The sequence below is a fragment of the Mastomys coucha genome, unplaced genomic scaffold (genome assembly GCF_008632895.1).
Source record: "Mastomys coucha isolate ucsf_1 unplaced genomic scaffold, UCSF_Mcou_1 pScaffold23, whole genome shotgun sequence".
Taxonomy (NCBI): Eukaryota; Metazoa; Chordata; class Mammalia; order Rodentia; family Muridae; genus Mastomys; species Mastomys coucha.
In genome coordinates this window covers 41110259-41126439 of record NW_022196906.1, presented here as the reverse complement: position 1 = coordinate 41126439, position 16181 = coordinate 41110259, and the positions used below count along the sequence as shown (strand labels likewise).

The following is a 16181-nucleotide window of genomic DNA, read 5'->3' as shown; positions in this document are numbered from 1 at the left end:
GATAATCCAAGAAGATCCTCTCTCCCCCACTTTACAGAGGAGAAATGAAGAGCAGAGACACATACCAGCTTGCAGCTAATAAACAGTTGGTCACTGTCTCCACTGTATCATGTAACTCTTCATACCCTTTGTACCCTGGTCACCCTGGATGACTAGGCCAGGTACTGAACCAAGCAAGGTCCCTCCCTTTAAAGGTACAGGCAAGAAGGTGGGAGAAAGGTCTGAGCCCTCCTCTGCAAGGTCACAGGTTGTCCCATTCTCATGGCCAAAACAAAAGCCCAGCCTGGCTTAGCAGCAACTCCAGAGACCCCTGTCCTCCTGGGGTTGAGGCCACTCCTAAGCCTGTTTTGTAGACCTTAGCAATGAGTCTTGCTCCATCTGCCTCCCTGGGCTTTGGAGGCCAGCCCCCCTCCTGAGGACTCTTCCTCTGAGTAATTTGCATCCAGTTGGTTCCTCTGAGAGGCTTGGTCTTACTCCCTTGGATCCAGCCTCTGACTCTGTCTCAATCACTCTTCCAGCTCACAGCTTATGGAATGCCTTTAGCTGCTCTAAATACCTTTAGATTTGGAGCCATCTCTGGGTCCTCCCTGTTTGGGTGCTAGGGATCAAAACCAGGACCTCATACATCCAGGCAAATGCTTTACCGTTGGAGCATCCCCAAGCCCTGGAGTCCTTTTAATAAGGACACTTGGCCTCCTAAGTATCGAAATGATTAAATTTGACATAAGAATTTGGGGGTTATGTAAACATTTAGACTGTAGCAAGTGCGAACACTTGTTATGTGAAACCATGTTTATATTTTAAATTTTCTCAATTCTATGACTGTATTTTTTTTATAAATTTCATATATGTATACAATATATCTTGATCACATCCAACTAGTTAATCTAGCTAGACAGCTGGTTCTGTCTCCCATGTGCTGGAGTGACAGGTGAGCCACCATGCCTACTTATCATTTAGAGATCCAAGCCCTGATACTCATGTGTTTGGAGCAAGTGCATTGCCCACTTAGCCCTCTCTCCATCTTCACAGTAAAAATTTAAAAGGCACAAAAATGTATTTCTTCTTTAAAATATGATAAAAATATGTACACAACAGAAAGTGTATCACAAAGCCATTTTCAAGGCTGATTTCAGCGGTGCCATACGCATTTGCACAGTTGTAAAAAAAAGTGTCCAGGTATGTTCTTATCTGAACGACTATACATCTGCATTCATGTAAATGACAGCTCCCTGTGTCAGCCTGTGACTATCAGATCCACAGGAAGAGCTGGGGAGTGATGAACAAAGGTAATGGAGAATACCTGGTGACCAGTAAATGGTCAGGTGACTTTGTAGAGATCTTCATGAGTTCTGTGTCTCAATGTCCTTATCCAGAAAGCAGAGTGATGGTATTTGCCTTAGGCACTAGCTAGTTTTATGGCAAGTTGACTCAAGCCACAGTCATATTTGAAAAGGGACATCAATTGAGAAAATGTCCCCACCAGACTAACCAGTAGGCAATCCTATGGTGTGTTCTCTTGATGGAGGATTGATGTGGGAGGGTACAGCTCACTATAGGCAGTGCCATTACTGGGATAGTGGTCCTGGATCCTATAAGAAAACCACAAGGAGCAAGCCAGTAAGCATGGCCTTTGCATTAGTTCTTATCTCAGGTTTCCTGCCCTGACTTCTTTGAATGAAAGACTACAAGCTATAAGCTGAAATAAACCTTTCCTTCCCCAACTTGCTTTGGTCATGGTGTTTTATCATAGCAATAAAAATGCTAGCTAAGACATTCTGTTTAGCTCACACAATCAGCAGTATATGAAAAGCCCAGTGGTGGGTGCCCTGGCTCTCTGCATGGGATGCTGTAACCCTGTGACATCTTGAGTTGACTCAGCTCTTCCATCCAGACCAGATCCTCCTCTTACCTTTATGGCCAAGTTGGAGCTCAGTGTTGAAGAAGATCCATTTCCTGAAGAATGTGAAGCCAAGATCCCAACCCCCAGCCTTCCTCCTCTGCAGGGAGCTGTGGAATGAGGAGCTGGAGCCACATACATCTCCTCTCTCTAAGTAGCTCTGGTGGATAATTTGGGGGTGTTTGCAGTCTGTTCTCTTGGGATTTGGAATGAAAAACAGACAGAACATTCTTCAGATTAGATATGTTTGCTCAGATTCCAGAGACCCTAATCTTACATCCTTCCATCCTTTAACCCTTCCATGGAGGGGGGTGGGCTCCTGTTTCAGGGACATTGGGGATGGGCCCATATGTCTATAATGGAGAGACAGCAGAAGAAAGGAGGAATCTGCAGATGCAAGGAAAGAAAGACAGGCAGAAGAGACAGGAGATTACCAGGGATTGAAAAGAGATGTTTACATACAAGCATGGTACCCAGGAGCTTGGTGCTGGAGGCTGCTCAGGGCCAAAGGCTGTTTGGTAGCAGATTCTTAGAGAAGCTGTGTGTTCTAGGAGCCAAAGAGGACAGTTTTTCTTCTGGCAGAGGCCATGGAAATCTAAACAGTACTCTGTGCTGGGGTCTCTGTGTGTAGAATTGGAGCATCTGTGTGCCTTATAGCTTGGTCTAGTGACAGCTGCATATCTAAAACTCTGTATGGGGTAGACATCAGGCAAGGACTCTCTGTATGTCTGTGAGACCTGATTTATCAGCCCATGGCACATACATATACTATATATTTCCAAATTTGTGAACGTGCCTGACTAGAAGGCACACTGATCTGAAGGAAGCATGGCCAGCCATACCATATCACCTATCCTGACTTCATTCTGGAGCTGTGGTAATTGCATCCCATTTTAAACATGTTTACCATGGAGCAATAGATCAAAGCCACTCCCTTTTACCCTGTGGAACTCGATTTCTGACTGACACATGTTCAGGATGCAGTGGCTCATCTGGTCATTCACCCTTAGGCCCTTGGACTCTGCAAACATCCATATGAGATCTATGTGGGCAGAAACCAAGACTCCTGATCTCCAAAGCCCCTGTCTTCCTTTTATTAAAAAAGGCACTTCTAATGTTGTTTCCTATGTGCAAAAGTGTCACCGAGTGCCATCTCTCTTGTGGGGCTCATTCTTCTTGCGTCTTCCTTTTCAACATCCAAGGGTCAGAAGTGTACAAGATGGCCCAATGAGAAGCCTGGCTTTCCTGATTCATGGCTTTTCCAGCTGTACTTACATAGTGAAGGAGAAGATGGGTCACAAGTCCAGAGCTCATTTCCTGAGTGGGACTGTCCCCCAAAGCCCTAAGCTCATAATTTCCAAATCCACATCCTTAGAGGGACTTTCAGGTTAGTATTGGAGAAGATGTGTTGCCCTCAGGATCAGACAGAGAAATTTTGCTCTGAAATCTACTGGAACTGTGTTTAAACCCTACCTGTGTGACAGGCTAGTCATTCTTGTTTGTCCCTGCAGGATGGGAAGGGTAACAACAGCTAACAGTTACAGACGGCAGTCATATGACAGCGGCTTTAGATGGTTCATACCTGATAGTTTAACTCTTTTCTTTAAAGATGTAGAAATATCATTCCCAATTTAGAGATCTGGAAACCAAGGTTTGGAATACTAACAATTTCTCACCTTGTTCAAGGAAGACAAGGTATGAGTCGGGCTGATATGTCTGTGCTTAGCGGCCACACAAGTTCTCAACAAGACTGCATCATGACCTGAGCCTTAGAAGCAACACAATTTGGAGGCTGAAGACGGCTTTGGATTCATCCCATCAGAAGGCAGGAGCTTGGAATGGCTCAGTTGGCAAAGTGTTTCTCATGCAAGCATGAGGACCTGAGCTCTAGCCATATTATATTTAAAACAAAATAAAAACACAGACCAAAACAAAATAAAACAAAACAAGGTGCGATGACCTCAGTGCTGGGAAGTGGAGATAGAAGCATCACTGGTGTTTGCTGGTGTTTTCCGGTCAGCTAGTCTAACTGAATTGGCCCTCTCTAAGTTCCCTGAGATACCCTGTCTCAAGAACATACAGTGACGAGTGATTGACAAAGATGTCCAATACTAACCCCTGGCCTCTATTATACACATGTGCATATACTGGCACAACACATGCACATGCGCACACATACACAAAGATGCACACACACAGAAGCCAAGTCTCCCTCTATTGAAAGTCCTTTACAGACTTGCCATGGCCTCAGAGCGTTATTAGTATGCTGCCAATACTGATGCTCTGTGATTTCCACGGCTAGTTAGGGAAGGTTTCCTTCTGTTCTCTCCTGGGATGCTTGCTCTGGGAGGTTTCAGCTGCCTTGCAAGAATCTCTCCACCCTGATGCTTCCACACACAGAGAGCACAAGAAGAAAAAAGATGCCTCAAAGCCCTGGCTTTTTATGTCTTCCCTATAGAGATTCAGGAGGACCAGAGTCCAGCAATGCCTTACTCACAACTAGGAGATTCCCATTAAGAGCTGCTTTATTGACCTCACGCAATATCCAGATGTATGAGCATAATTGGTTTTGATTCTCATTGAGAGATACTGTTTTAGGTAGTTCGTTAGACCACCACAGATAATCACAGTATTTGTGACATCATAATAGGCATCGGTACTTGAGAATAGCAACGATGAGTCTTTAGCAGGGAAGACCACCTCCTCTTCCTGCTTCATAACTTTCTAGGTAGTCTTGTTGAAACCTCCCTAGTTGTCTCAAAGCAAAAGCCACTTATACCTAAGCTGAGTAACCCTCTTAGGAAAATCGTGACAACTAGGGGTGTAACCTCAGGCTATCCCATGATCGTCACAGCCCTTTCCAAAACAAAAGCACTGCACTTGGTGGTCAGAAGGCAGTGGCTCAGTCAGAGAATGATGGATCATTTCAGAAGAGCTCATAGGCTCTACAGTGAATATGCTTAGCTGATGACCACTGAGATGACACTGTGCTGTGTTGGCCTTAGACTGTGAATTATATAGTAGTTTGGCTTGACTCTTCCATTTATTTTTTTTTTACACATTCATTTAATTTAACAGTGATCTCGTCGTAGGGCTTTCCATATAGGTAGACAAAGATGTCTCGTCCCTTTGTGGGTTTCATCAAGGAAAAAGGAATTATTACAGATCACAGCAGTATAATTATGGAGCCACAGATCTTCAAGCAAAGAATAAAAGAGAAGGAAGCAAAGCAGAAAGGAAGGAAGGGAGGAGTAGAAGAGGAAAGGAAGAGGGGTCAAAGGAAGAAAAAAAATCATAAAAGAAAGAGGGAGGCAAAAGAAGGCATGAGAAAAGGCAGGGACAGGAATAGGAGGAGGGAGAGGGAAAAGCTGGCAAAGAAATGTAAGCTTGTAACTCTGAGGAAGAAGCCAGTCCCCTGGACATTGCCCTGCCCTTGGCTGAGTCCTGGATCAGGCAGGCTGGAGGCTCTGGGACCCAGATCTGCCTGCCTCGCTTGGTGCCAGTGCTGGCCTTGCACATACAGCTCTTGCCTGCAGCTCAGCACCCTGAGCTCCTTAAATAGCTTTGAACCGCACTGAGTGGTGGATAAACATTTGTTTCACAGCTCACAAAGCAGAGCTGCTGGCTACCGGCAGGTTTGATGTAATGAGTTCCATTCTGGACCCCGGGGAACATTTAGAATGGGCTCTTCTTTGCCCAGGCTGCCAGTCAAGCTGGTACCAGGGGGGAGGGAAAAAAAAACATAACACATCCCTGTCCAGATACTAAATCCTCAGAAGCCAAACCCCTTCATTCTCCCAAGGTGGACCTGGGCAGGGTGCCTCAGAAATCTCGAGTGTGGATGCCAAAGAGGGTGGCCGGCTCACTTCCGTTCTATGCATCTCAGAAAGTCTCCTGAGCAGCCCAGAACACCCATCCCTCTTCTCAGAAATTGGAGATAGCAGGCTACCCCTGCCTGTCTAGCCCATGTAGCCTGTGCCCTTGTGGAGCTTAAGATTTGACAAAGGAAACTGTGCAGGAATAGCCTGGCATGGCTGCCCTGGATTGGTACTGAAGTCCTTGTCGACTGCCTGACTGGGCCCCCAGAATCCTTAAGTTTGACCTGCTGCCTGTTATAACAAGGGAAGGAAGGAAGGAACCTCCAATTCCCCCTTTGTGTTCTCCCTGTTCTCCCCAATCTCCCCATTTTTGAAAGGAGCTGGGAACCAGTTGATATGATGACTAAATGGTAATTATGCTGTTGGCTTGTCAGCCTTTCCCTTGTGGATATGAATAGCCCTGGTGTTTTGCATTGTACTGGATCCTGCCAGACAGAACTCTGGGGCAGGTCACTACCAGGCCCCCTGCTCAGCTCACCTCCTCCCACCCTCATCAGCATTACTTCAGAATGTCAGAGCAAAGAAAATCAGGAGGAAAATATACCTAAAGAGGAAGTGAGAGAGCTTCACAGCCAAATTGGTTGTTGAACTGGTTTCTTGTAGCATTGCTCTTCTAGGGGGTCACTGTGGCTCTTCCTCAGCTGCCAGGCAGGAGCCATCCTGAAAGCCTAAACCCTTTTCTTTTAAAGAAGCTGGAGCCCAGAGAATTTTGTCAGTGAGTCCAGAGTCAGACTTGAATTTCCCCAACAAGCTAAGGAGGAGGAAGATCTTGGCTCAGATTTACACAACTGATGTCTAGACTTACAGAGAGCATCCTTTGTAGCCCTTCCTTCATAATAATAGCTTGATAGGCTGAAAGAACAGGGACCTAGGAGTCAACCAGAGCTTGGCCAATAAGAAGGACTCTCACATGCTACTTCTGTGCCTTGGACAATAGAAACAAAGGGCCTTTGGCAAGAGTAAATCTCTACTTCACAGCTAAGTGGTGTTGGGCAAGATAATATATATACATTCTCTGAGCATCAATTTCCTCATCAGAAAAAATGTACTTAAAACAAGACAGCATGTAATACACACACACACACACACACACACACACACACACACACACACACACACATTCCTGTCCCCCCTTTATTCCATTCTAGTTTATTAGGATAAGTAAGGTGAGGGCAACTCATCATTCACCATATACATATACATATACATGTACATATACACATACACATACACATACACATACATCATATACATATACATCATTACATCATCTACATCTACATCTAAACATCATCTACATCATATAATATACATATACATCATAAACATATACATCATCACATGTACATATACATACACATATACCATATACACATACATCATATATATCATATTATCAGATACATCATATACATCATCTACATCTACATCACATATACATATACATCATATACTCATGTATCATATACACATACATATATGAATACATATACATCATATACACATACATATATTATAATGTATATATGTATGTGTATATACACACACACACACACACATATATATATATATATATATATATATATATATATATATATATAATTCTCCCATGCTGTATTGAGTGCTGTTTTATGAGAGCTGATGGCACAATCCTCTTTGTGGATCTGTGCTCAGAGACATCTCAGTGGTAGGTTAAACTCAGCCAGGTCAGGTATTTACAGTGAAGAAACTGGTGATATTACAGCTTAGGTCCCTTTTTCTCCTTAAGAAGATGCTTGCTGTCTCCACTCTGCCTGCCAGTCTTGGCTGTTTGGAATAGTACAGTCTCAGAGCGTGTCCTCAGGCTCCTTAAAGCCTCAAGCCAACCATTTGTGTGATCTGTTTGCCTCCTATACACCCAAACGCACCACTCACTTCTGACCAGGATTGTCAGACTCTCCTGGAGGCCCTATTAGAAAGCTGCAGCTCCTTGATCTATTCAACACCAAGAGGCAATTGTGAGGGAGTTGATTGTACTCGAAATCCAGGTATCAATTCAAAATGTTTTAGCCTCAGACAACCACATAGGATCAATCAGCAATGTAATCCTCTGCTAGTAGAACACAAAAACAAAGCCCCACCTTGCCTCTTAAACACAGTATCATTAGTCTTTGGATAAACTAAAAATTGATGCATAGAGCAAACAGCCAGAGCTGTGTCCCAGGGAATGGGAGCAGATGAGATAGCATTGCCTTATGGTGAATGACAGATCATTGTTTGTTCGGTTCTCTATGCAGTGGAATGCCATCAATCACGTGGTGGACTCACTGGGTTCTAAGATGAATAGGATGCCATGAGCAGATGCTGTGGCTGGGCCAGTTGGCCTGGCCAGGGCCGGGTTTCTGCTTTTCCTGTGAAAGAGAGATGAGACCAACTGTCTTTCTGTATGGTCCTGTCCTTCATTCCAGTTTATTAGGATGAGAAAGATGAGCAACCCATCCTTCATAGTGTCTTTGATGACTGTCTCATGTTACATCAAATCCCAACTGAATGGCAAGGGAAGGGCCAAGGTTCCAACCAGGAAGAAAAAGGGAGCAATCGCCTCTCTTGTAATTTCATTTTGTTGCTGTGATAAAACATTCTGACTGAAAGCAACTTCAGGGAAGGGAGGGATGGTTTTTTTCAGCTTATACTTCCAGGGCAAAAATCTATCACTGAGGGAGGCAGAACCCATGAAAGAATGCTGCTTGCTGGCTTGCTGACTGGTTCATGCTTAGCAACCTTTCTTATATAACCCAAGACCACCTGCCTAGGGATGGTGCTGCCCACAGTGGGCTGGGCCCTCTTTCACCAACTAAGAGTTGAGGCAATCCATCCCCTAGACATACCCACAGACCTATCTGATCTAGGCAATTCCTCCGTCAATGCTTTCTTCTCAGATGACTCTATGCTATGTTACAATTAATTCCCATAGATACTACAGCTATAACCCTTTGGTGGGTGCCTTTGATAGTAAAGGCATCTCCATCCCAACACAAACAGGGCACCACCACAGATACTCAATATGTATTGTCTGGATAACAGGAAGATGGGGCATGATAAAACAAGGTAGTAGGCTGCTGTGGGAGAAGAAGAACAAGGAGGGAGAGGTGTGCTTGTTAAACAAGCACAGAGACTGTGGTGTTGAGGTCAGAGCCAAGAGACTGGGATGTGTGTTCCAACATGGAGAAGCAGGGAATCCAGAAGATAATTTCCATCCTTCCCACTTTTTTTCTCAGGACCAGCCCTAGCCCTTGTTGGTTTGTAAGCAAAGCATGTTGAAAGCAATAAAAATCAAAGCCTATCTCTAGCCTAATGGGAACATGAGGCAAGAGAGAAAGCTAGGTGCTCGTGATTGGCCGCAGCTCATGAATAATCCCACAGGCCCTATTTCTGGCCTTTTGCCATTCATGGAGCAGGGAACTGAGGAGCAATGGACTCCTTCTTACTGCTGATTTAATTAAGTGTGGCTAGTCAGTGACAGGCTGACTTGGCACAGAGCCAAAGTAACAGGAGAATCGGTCATGTCATTGACAGGTAAGTCTGGCCTTCTGTTTGACCAGATCAGCTTGTCATTGAGGATACTTCGGGACCTATGGATAGCAATTGATCCTACTGTGGTGCTAGGAGACACTGATAATTTGGTTAAAACCCATCAAGAATAGAATAGATTGCTTATCCTATTCAATCTGACAGTAGCTACAACATTAGTGGTACCAAGCATTTGACATTATATGGTCCAAACAATGTTTGATGGCTGTTTTCTCTTCCATCTGGTTTCTGTGGACATGGTGCTGACACAGCTTAGGAGTGATTTGGAGACAGGTGGACTTTTTGTATAGTTCACCTTTGCCATCTGTAATGAAGAGCGGTATCTTCCTCATGACCCCCCCCCCCCCCCCCCCCGCTAAAGCCTACCCAACCTTCACCCAGACATCAGGAACAGCTGTCTGCTGCAGAAGGAGGCTGACTCCAGGTGGGCACTCAGCAGCAAAGGCAGGTGAGGTAATGAGTGACAAGGAGGGCCTTTTCCAGGAGGCAGAGGCCATCAGAGGGGTGAGTAGATTAGCATATGCCGGGCCTTCCTTGGCTCCTGGCTCTTGCATCAGTGCAGCTTGCCTCTCAGTGTGGGGTCAGATTTGCATTTCCTCATATTCCCATTTTTCTGCCTTTTCTTCTCCACTCATTTACTGGGCATAACACTGGATTTGATGCCAGAGAAGAGACAGAGACAGGTGACTGTCACCTCTACCTTCAAGGACCCAGTCACTCTCTGTTTGGAGTGAAGTAAAGATACAAGGTAACCATAGTGCAAAACCAGAAAGGAACTGTAAGATACATGGAGGGGGTGTGGAGAGGAGTTTGGAGGTCAGGAGAGAGGGGGGGGAAGGAGAGAGAGAAAGAGAGAGAGAGAGAGAGAGAGAGAGAGAGAGAGAGAGAGAGAGAGAGAGAGAGAGAGAGAGAGAAAGGGAGAGAGAGGGAGAGAGAGAGAGAGAGAGAGAAAGGGAGGAAGAGAGGGAAAGATAGGGAAGGAGGGAGAGCAGGAAGGAGGGAGAGAGGAGATATGTGTATGAGCTCCATGGAAGAAATAGTGACCTATGGAGGAGGCCTAGGAGACCAGACAAGATCAGGATGGCTACAATCCCAGGCCAGAGCAGCCACTGGAAATGTTAAGCAGAAAGAAAGGGGAGGAGAGAAGTGAGACTGTAGAAAGGGTTGAAGCAGCCGAAGGTTCTACTGAGAGGACATAAAGGGAGAAGAGTCACTGAGGGGACAAGTCACCTTAGTGTTCATGTTAAGTTTTCCTCGAGTGCCGAGACCTGCACATCAGAAGGACTTTGTTGCTCATGTCTCTCTTTTCATCCAAATCACATTTTCTCTTCTAGTGTGGGCATGTACAATGTTCAGGAGAGGATTAAGTTGTAAGAGAGTTGAGCCTTTGCTTTCTCTCATGGAACTTGTACTGAAGGCTACAGGTTCCAGTCACCACAGTCTTTTGAGAATTCGCTACAGTCTAAATGAACAGGCAAGATTGGAGGGTCAGTATGGCCTCCCTGGTCCTTCTGCAGCCTTCTGCTGTGGCTCTCTGAGTCTAGATACTATATCTGAGTACTCTGGCCAACTGAGGGTTAGGGATGAAAGATCTGGGGAAGTTAGCTGTGCATTCAGGAGGCCTGTAGGGTATATGTAGCTCCTGGCAGTCCTCGGGTGCCCAGGGCTGGGGTCAGCGCAGCAGGTGAGGTAGAAATGTCATTGATATCATACCTTTGTGCTGCTATCAGATCAGAACACAAGGATATTGGACACCTGATTGAAGTTAGGCACCAATCTGGCCTTTTCGTGATGGTAGATGCTATTGAAGAATTTTTTTAGAAGGTTAATAGAACTAAAACTAATCTTTAGGAGGAAGATTCTGGCATGAGAATACATGGTCGTTGGAAAGAGGGCAAGATGGTCAGTATAAACAAAGGAGCATGCAATCGGAGCTAGTCCAGGAGAGGGCAGGTATGAGCTTGTCCTGAGGTAAATGTGGCAAGAAAGTGGGCTGCTAAGGGTAAGGTAAGCAGATGTGGTTCTGTGAAGACACACAAGATGGGAAAGAAAGAGAATGAAGCCACTCTGGGCTTTGGGCTTCCATTCCTGGCTCTGCTCCTTTCGATCAAGGATAGGATGCTCTCAGTTGCCCTTTTACCTGCCCGATTTCAGTGTGGCTCAGGGGAAGCAGTGGCTACAAACCCACTTGGCATATTATCTGCACCTCACACACCCAAGGGTTCTCTGTTCTTCTCTGCACAGCATACTTTTGCGGTATGTTAATCCACTTTAAACTCCTTGGCGGGTACATGCCCACCTCTTGCCACTGCCCCAATGCTCTGGATTCCCAAAAGACACACATACACAGCCTTATTTTTAAGCTACTCTAAGCAGCTCAATAGTTGGGCCACTCCCTCACTCCTCGTGGCTAACATACATTCACCTCTGATATTCCTGAATTAACGCTAAATCTCTATTTCATCTTTGCTGCCCTGGAACCTGCTGAGCAGCCCTCCTGGGGGACCACTTTCCCCCTGCACCTACATTTCAGCTGTCTTTCCCTCCTGCAGAAAAGCTTAGTCAGGCTCCTGTGCCCCTCCCAGCCCCCCTCTGGTCATGGTGAAATTTCCTCTTCTTCCTTGCTTGGTCCCTTCCTGGGAATCCTAAAAGCCCCGCCTCTGTCTCCCTGTCCAACCATTGGCTGCCAGTAACTTTATTGACCAGTCAAAAACCTCTTGGGGACAGGCTTCCTTTAGTCCTACATGCAGGATACTGTGAACAGGTTCTGGGTAACACAATTAGCATGAGAACACAAGCCGCTATAGCAAACACCAGGGACTTCTCCCAAACTTAGGAGAACACATCACCTATCCCACAAGAGGTACCAGGATACCAGAGAGAAAGCCTGAAAAGCTCTGCAGGAATGAGGAATGAGGTCCACAATGCATCTCCAGTCCTTAGGGTGGACATTTAGGAACACAACTGGAACTTCTCATCAGGTCCCGGCAGCCACAGTACTGATCTTCTCACATCAGTACTACCCACTCCCAATTTACCCACTCTGCTCCCCTCCTCTTGCCTCCTGGGGTCATCCCCCCATATATAACCTGTACCCCCTACCTTGTTATAAGCTTTTGCTTTTGGAGGACTCCAAGATGGTTGTAATGGTTGTGCTCCTCCTAAGCAATGTGGGTGTGAGTCTGGATTCTAGAAAGAGATTGGAGGTTGACCTGGGTTTGGACATCTGCAGGAAGGACAAGGTGATGCAAATTAACAAAGAAGAAGTGGCTGTGTAGGAGAATGTGGAGGAAAGGGGGTATGGAAGGAAGCCAGACCTTGGGGAAGTCTGCTGGACTGGAGGACAAAAAGTAGATGTATAAAGCGAAAATAAGGGGTAGACCAGGGGGGTGGCTCTGGAAAAAGCAAAGAGATAGTGAGTACAGCCCTTGGAGGTGACTACTACAGAAACCCAGGCTGTCTGCAAAGTGAAAGTTTAGAAGTCCTTGGTGAGCTTGAGAGGTGGTTTGGATAGTGGCAGCTGGTTGTTGAGGTGAAAAATTGGGTCCAGCACATAGGGTTTTGGGGGTGCATCCCTAAATCCAGTTAGTAGAGTGTTTTTTATGTACGTGTGTTTTGTTTTGTTTTAACAATGAAAAGAATTCACATGGACTGAGTAGCTCTCAAGGTGGGGAGAGGGGATTTTTCACAAGCAAAAGAGATGCATCCTACACACAGGAAATTAAAATTGTGAAAAAGAAGGTGCTAAGTATGCAAGAAGAGAGAAGTGAAGTGGGAGAAGGGCTCAGAGGAGTAGAGACCAATGGGTTACAACAGTTTAGCTGTAGTAAAACCGAGTCATTTATCATGCAACCCCGAAGAAAGAAAGGCTGGGGACCTCCCCCCAGTGTTGGAACGATGGGGATCATAACCATCAGCCTGGCTTTTACGTATGTGCTGAGGATTGAACTCAGGTCTGCATGCTTGGGTCAACTGACTGAACCATCCTCCTCAGAGCCCTAAGCCATTCCTGAAGTTATTGTTGATCCCATTCTTGCAATAGCCAGCTTTGCCCTGTGCAATAACCAAGCCTGGCATCAATGCACATTGTATTATTGTTGAATTATCAACCTATCTTCCTACCTGGATGTTTTCCTTCTACCTTGCCAAGGATGGGTTCCTCATAGTGTGCCTAGCTACAGGCTCCCATATCTCCCCGCCTCAGTTCTAAGCATATGCAAAACACACTGTTTTGAAGTGCGTCACAAGGGATTTGTTATCAATAACGAAGTGCCAAGTCTGGGAAGGTTTGACACATTTTAAAGTGTGTTGGGTCTTAATTTGTCTCCTGCCTTTCTTTCATTTCCTTTTTTGAGTGGGAGAACAAGGTCAGTGTTAACAGCTGTTACAGGAGGTCGTTACTGGTCTCTGTTATGGTGACAGGTGTGTTTTGCATATGTGACTTCTGCCTCAGTGCCTTGACTTGGGAGAGAGATGGAGCAAGGCATGCAATTGCAGCATTCATTCGCCGTCATAGAGTAGCTGGGCAGAACTTTAGCTTTCTCTTTGCTGGGTTAAATATTAGCAGATCTGCCCAGTGACTGGACACTCAGAGCTCTCTGGAAAAGCATTTTAATTGGCTGAGCTAGTCTCTGAGGACCTGTCCCCATTAACATGACAGTGATTCCTGAATGTTGCTCAAATATCACAAATGCAGCTGTGCCCAATCAACGCAGTCCGGGGACCTCCTAACCAAGTCTGTCTCCATACTCTCAGCTAGTCCTATCAACACAGTCCAGGGACCTCTGAACCATGTCTTTCTCCATTGCCTTGGTTATTTCAAAAAGATCATTAACAAGGTAGAATTGCATGCCCCCAGAGTCACCGGACAATATACATTGTTACTGTCTTTAATGGACTGTCCCAAGATGCTGAGATTTTCAAACTGCAGTGTTGGCAACTGCTAGCACCGGGCAGAGCCGTGCTGTCTGCATCAATGCCTGGCCTGCCAAAGCAGACCTGATTTTGAGCAGATGGAGAAGGCCTGGAGAAGGGAAGAGAGGTGGGTGTGAGTTTAAGGGGTGAGGCTGTGGCAAGAAAAGGGAGAGGATCCCCCCTAGGAGGGGGTCTTTGTTATTGATTTAGCATGAGGACTGAAAGTGGCAGGCAGGCAGGTGGCAGGGGCTGGCAAGCAGGGGAGACAGGTGTATGCAATCCTGGACAGGGGCGTTGCAGATGTGGCTGGGGATATCAGCTGTCAGTGATTAGCATGTGTGCTCCCAAGGAGTGCCAGATCAGATGGCTTCAAAATCCAGATGTGAGAGGCCACTAATCCCCCTTCTTTCCCCTGCACCCCACTTTTGTCCTTGTTATTCTTTCAAGCACAGGGCTTAACCTTTAACCTCCTCTAGGTAGAGGACATGAACAATACAGACCCTCCCCATCGCCAGTCTCAGCCAGTTTCTGAGACAATCATGCAGGCTGAAGACTCTCAGACACCAGCAGACACAGAACAATACAGGTACTATTCCATATGACACATTCCTACTAGCAGAGACTTTGGCTATCCTAGTCACTACCTTGTCTACTCTTTTAGATAAACTGCCTATCATTTTACACATATTTTCATTTAAATATTGCGTAACATAAACATAGCAGTGCTACTCCAACCTGGATGAAGAGGAAACAATTTCCCAAGACCCTAGAAGCTTCCCTCAGTCTCCTTCTCATCCCCAAATCCTACCATCCTCTCTAGAAGTGACCCCTTGGATCTATTCCTCACAGACTCTCTTTGAGAGTCTGGGAACTATAGATCAACAGAACCACATATGATAGGTTTATTATGCTATGGCTGAACCTTCTGGACAATTATGTTTGTAAGCGACTGGTCACAAGTTCTTTTTCATGGCTACATACTATCCCACCTGCAGATAATTTCCTAGGTGTTGCTTCTCAACTTGGTCACTGTGAGTATTGCTACTTTACTGTAAGGGGACCTTTAATGTGCAGACACATGTTTCTGCACAGTTAGAAGGACTGCTGGACTCATAGGATCTGGGTGTGACCAGCTCTCTCAGAGGTTTGCCGAATGGCTGTGCCACTTCAGGTCTGAAAGCGAGGGACTAGCCCACCTTGCCACTGTGGTCCAGGAGTTTGCACAAGGGGAACCACCAACAGTGACTGCATGTCCCCAGCACTGTGTAGGGTGGGTCTTCTGCTTGTCTCAACATCACATCTTTATTCTCAGTCTCCCTTAAGCACAGGACCATTTTAAGTCCTCCTTGAAGCAATGACCCCAGGACTCCTTTAGATAAACTTGTTGGGCATTCATTTTCTGACCTCCCTCTCATCTCTCATCTCTTGTCTCTTGTCTCTCTCTCTTTCTCTCTCTCTGCATCTGTGTGTATGTATGTGTGTGTGTGAGTGCATTGTGCAAGAGCATATGTGTAACTAACTGTGTGTAGAAGTCAGAGGTTAGCCTTAGATGCTATTTACCTTTATTATTGTTGTTATTGTTATTATTGTCATCATCATCATCATCATCATCATCATCATCATCATCATCAGAAAAGCTGCTCACTGGCCTGAGACTTACCAGTTTGGCTATACTGGCTACAAGTGAGTTCCAGAGCTCTGCTTGTCTCTGCCTCCTCAGCCTTATGTCTACAAGACACACCTGTGCCTGGCTTTTTTTTTTTTTAATGAGTTCCAGGGGAAATTCAGGTCTTCATGTTTGTAAGGGAGAATTTTATTGGTATATTGAAGCAGCTGTCTATTTCTTACCTCTTTCCTGCTTTAGGTGATTTTCTAAGCCACTCTTGTGTGTCTATACACACATGTACATACATGTTCTG

The 16181-nt window shown here is 45.5% G+C and overlaps 1 long non-coding RNA gene across 1 annotated transcript in view; it reads right to left on the bottom strand.

Annotated features, from left to right (window-relative positions):
- Window positions 1-2043: 2043 nt before the first annotated feature.
- The window catches only part of LOC116073455, a 92206-nt gene continuing 78068 nt past the window's right edge, over window positions 2044-16181 (bottom strand). Inside the window, exon 3 of the long non-coding RNA XR_004111809.1 lies at window positions 2044-2096. This is a non-coding gene — a long non-coding RNA (uncharacterized LOC116073455). The remainder of the gene's footprint in view (window positions 2097-16181) is intronic.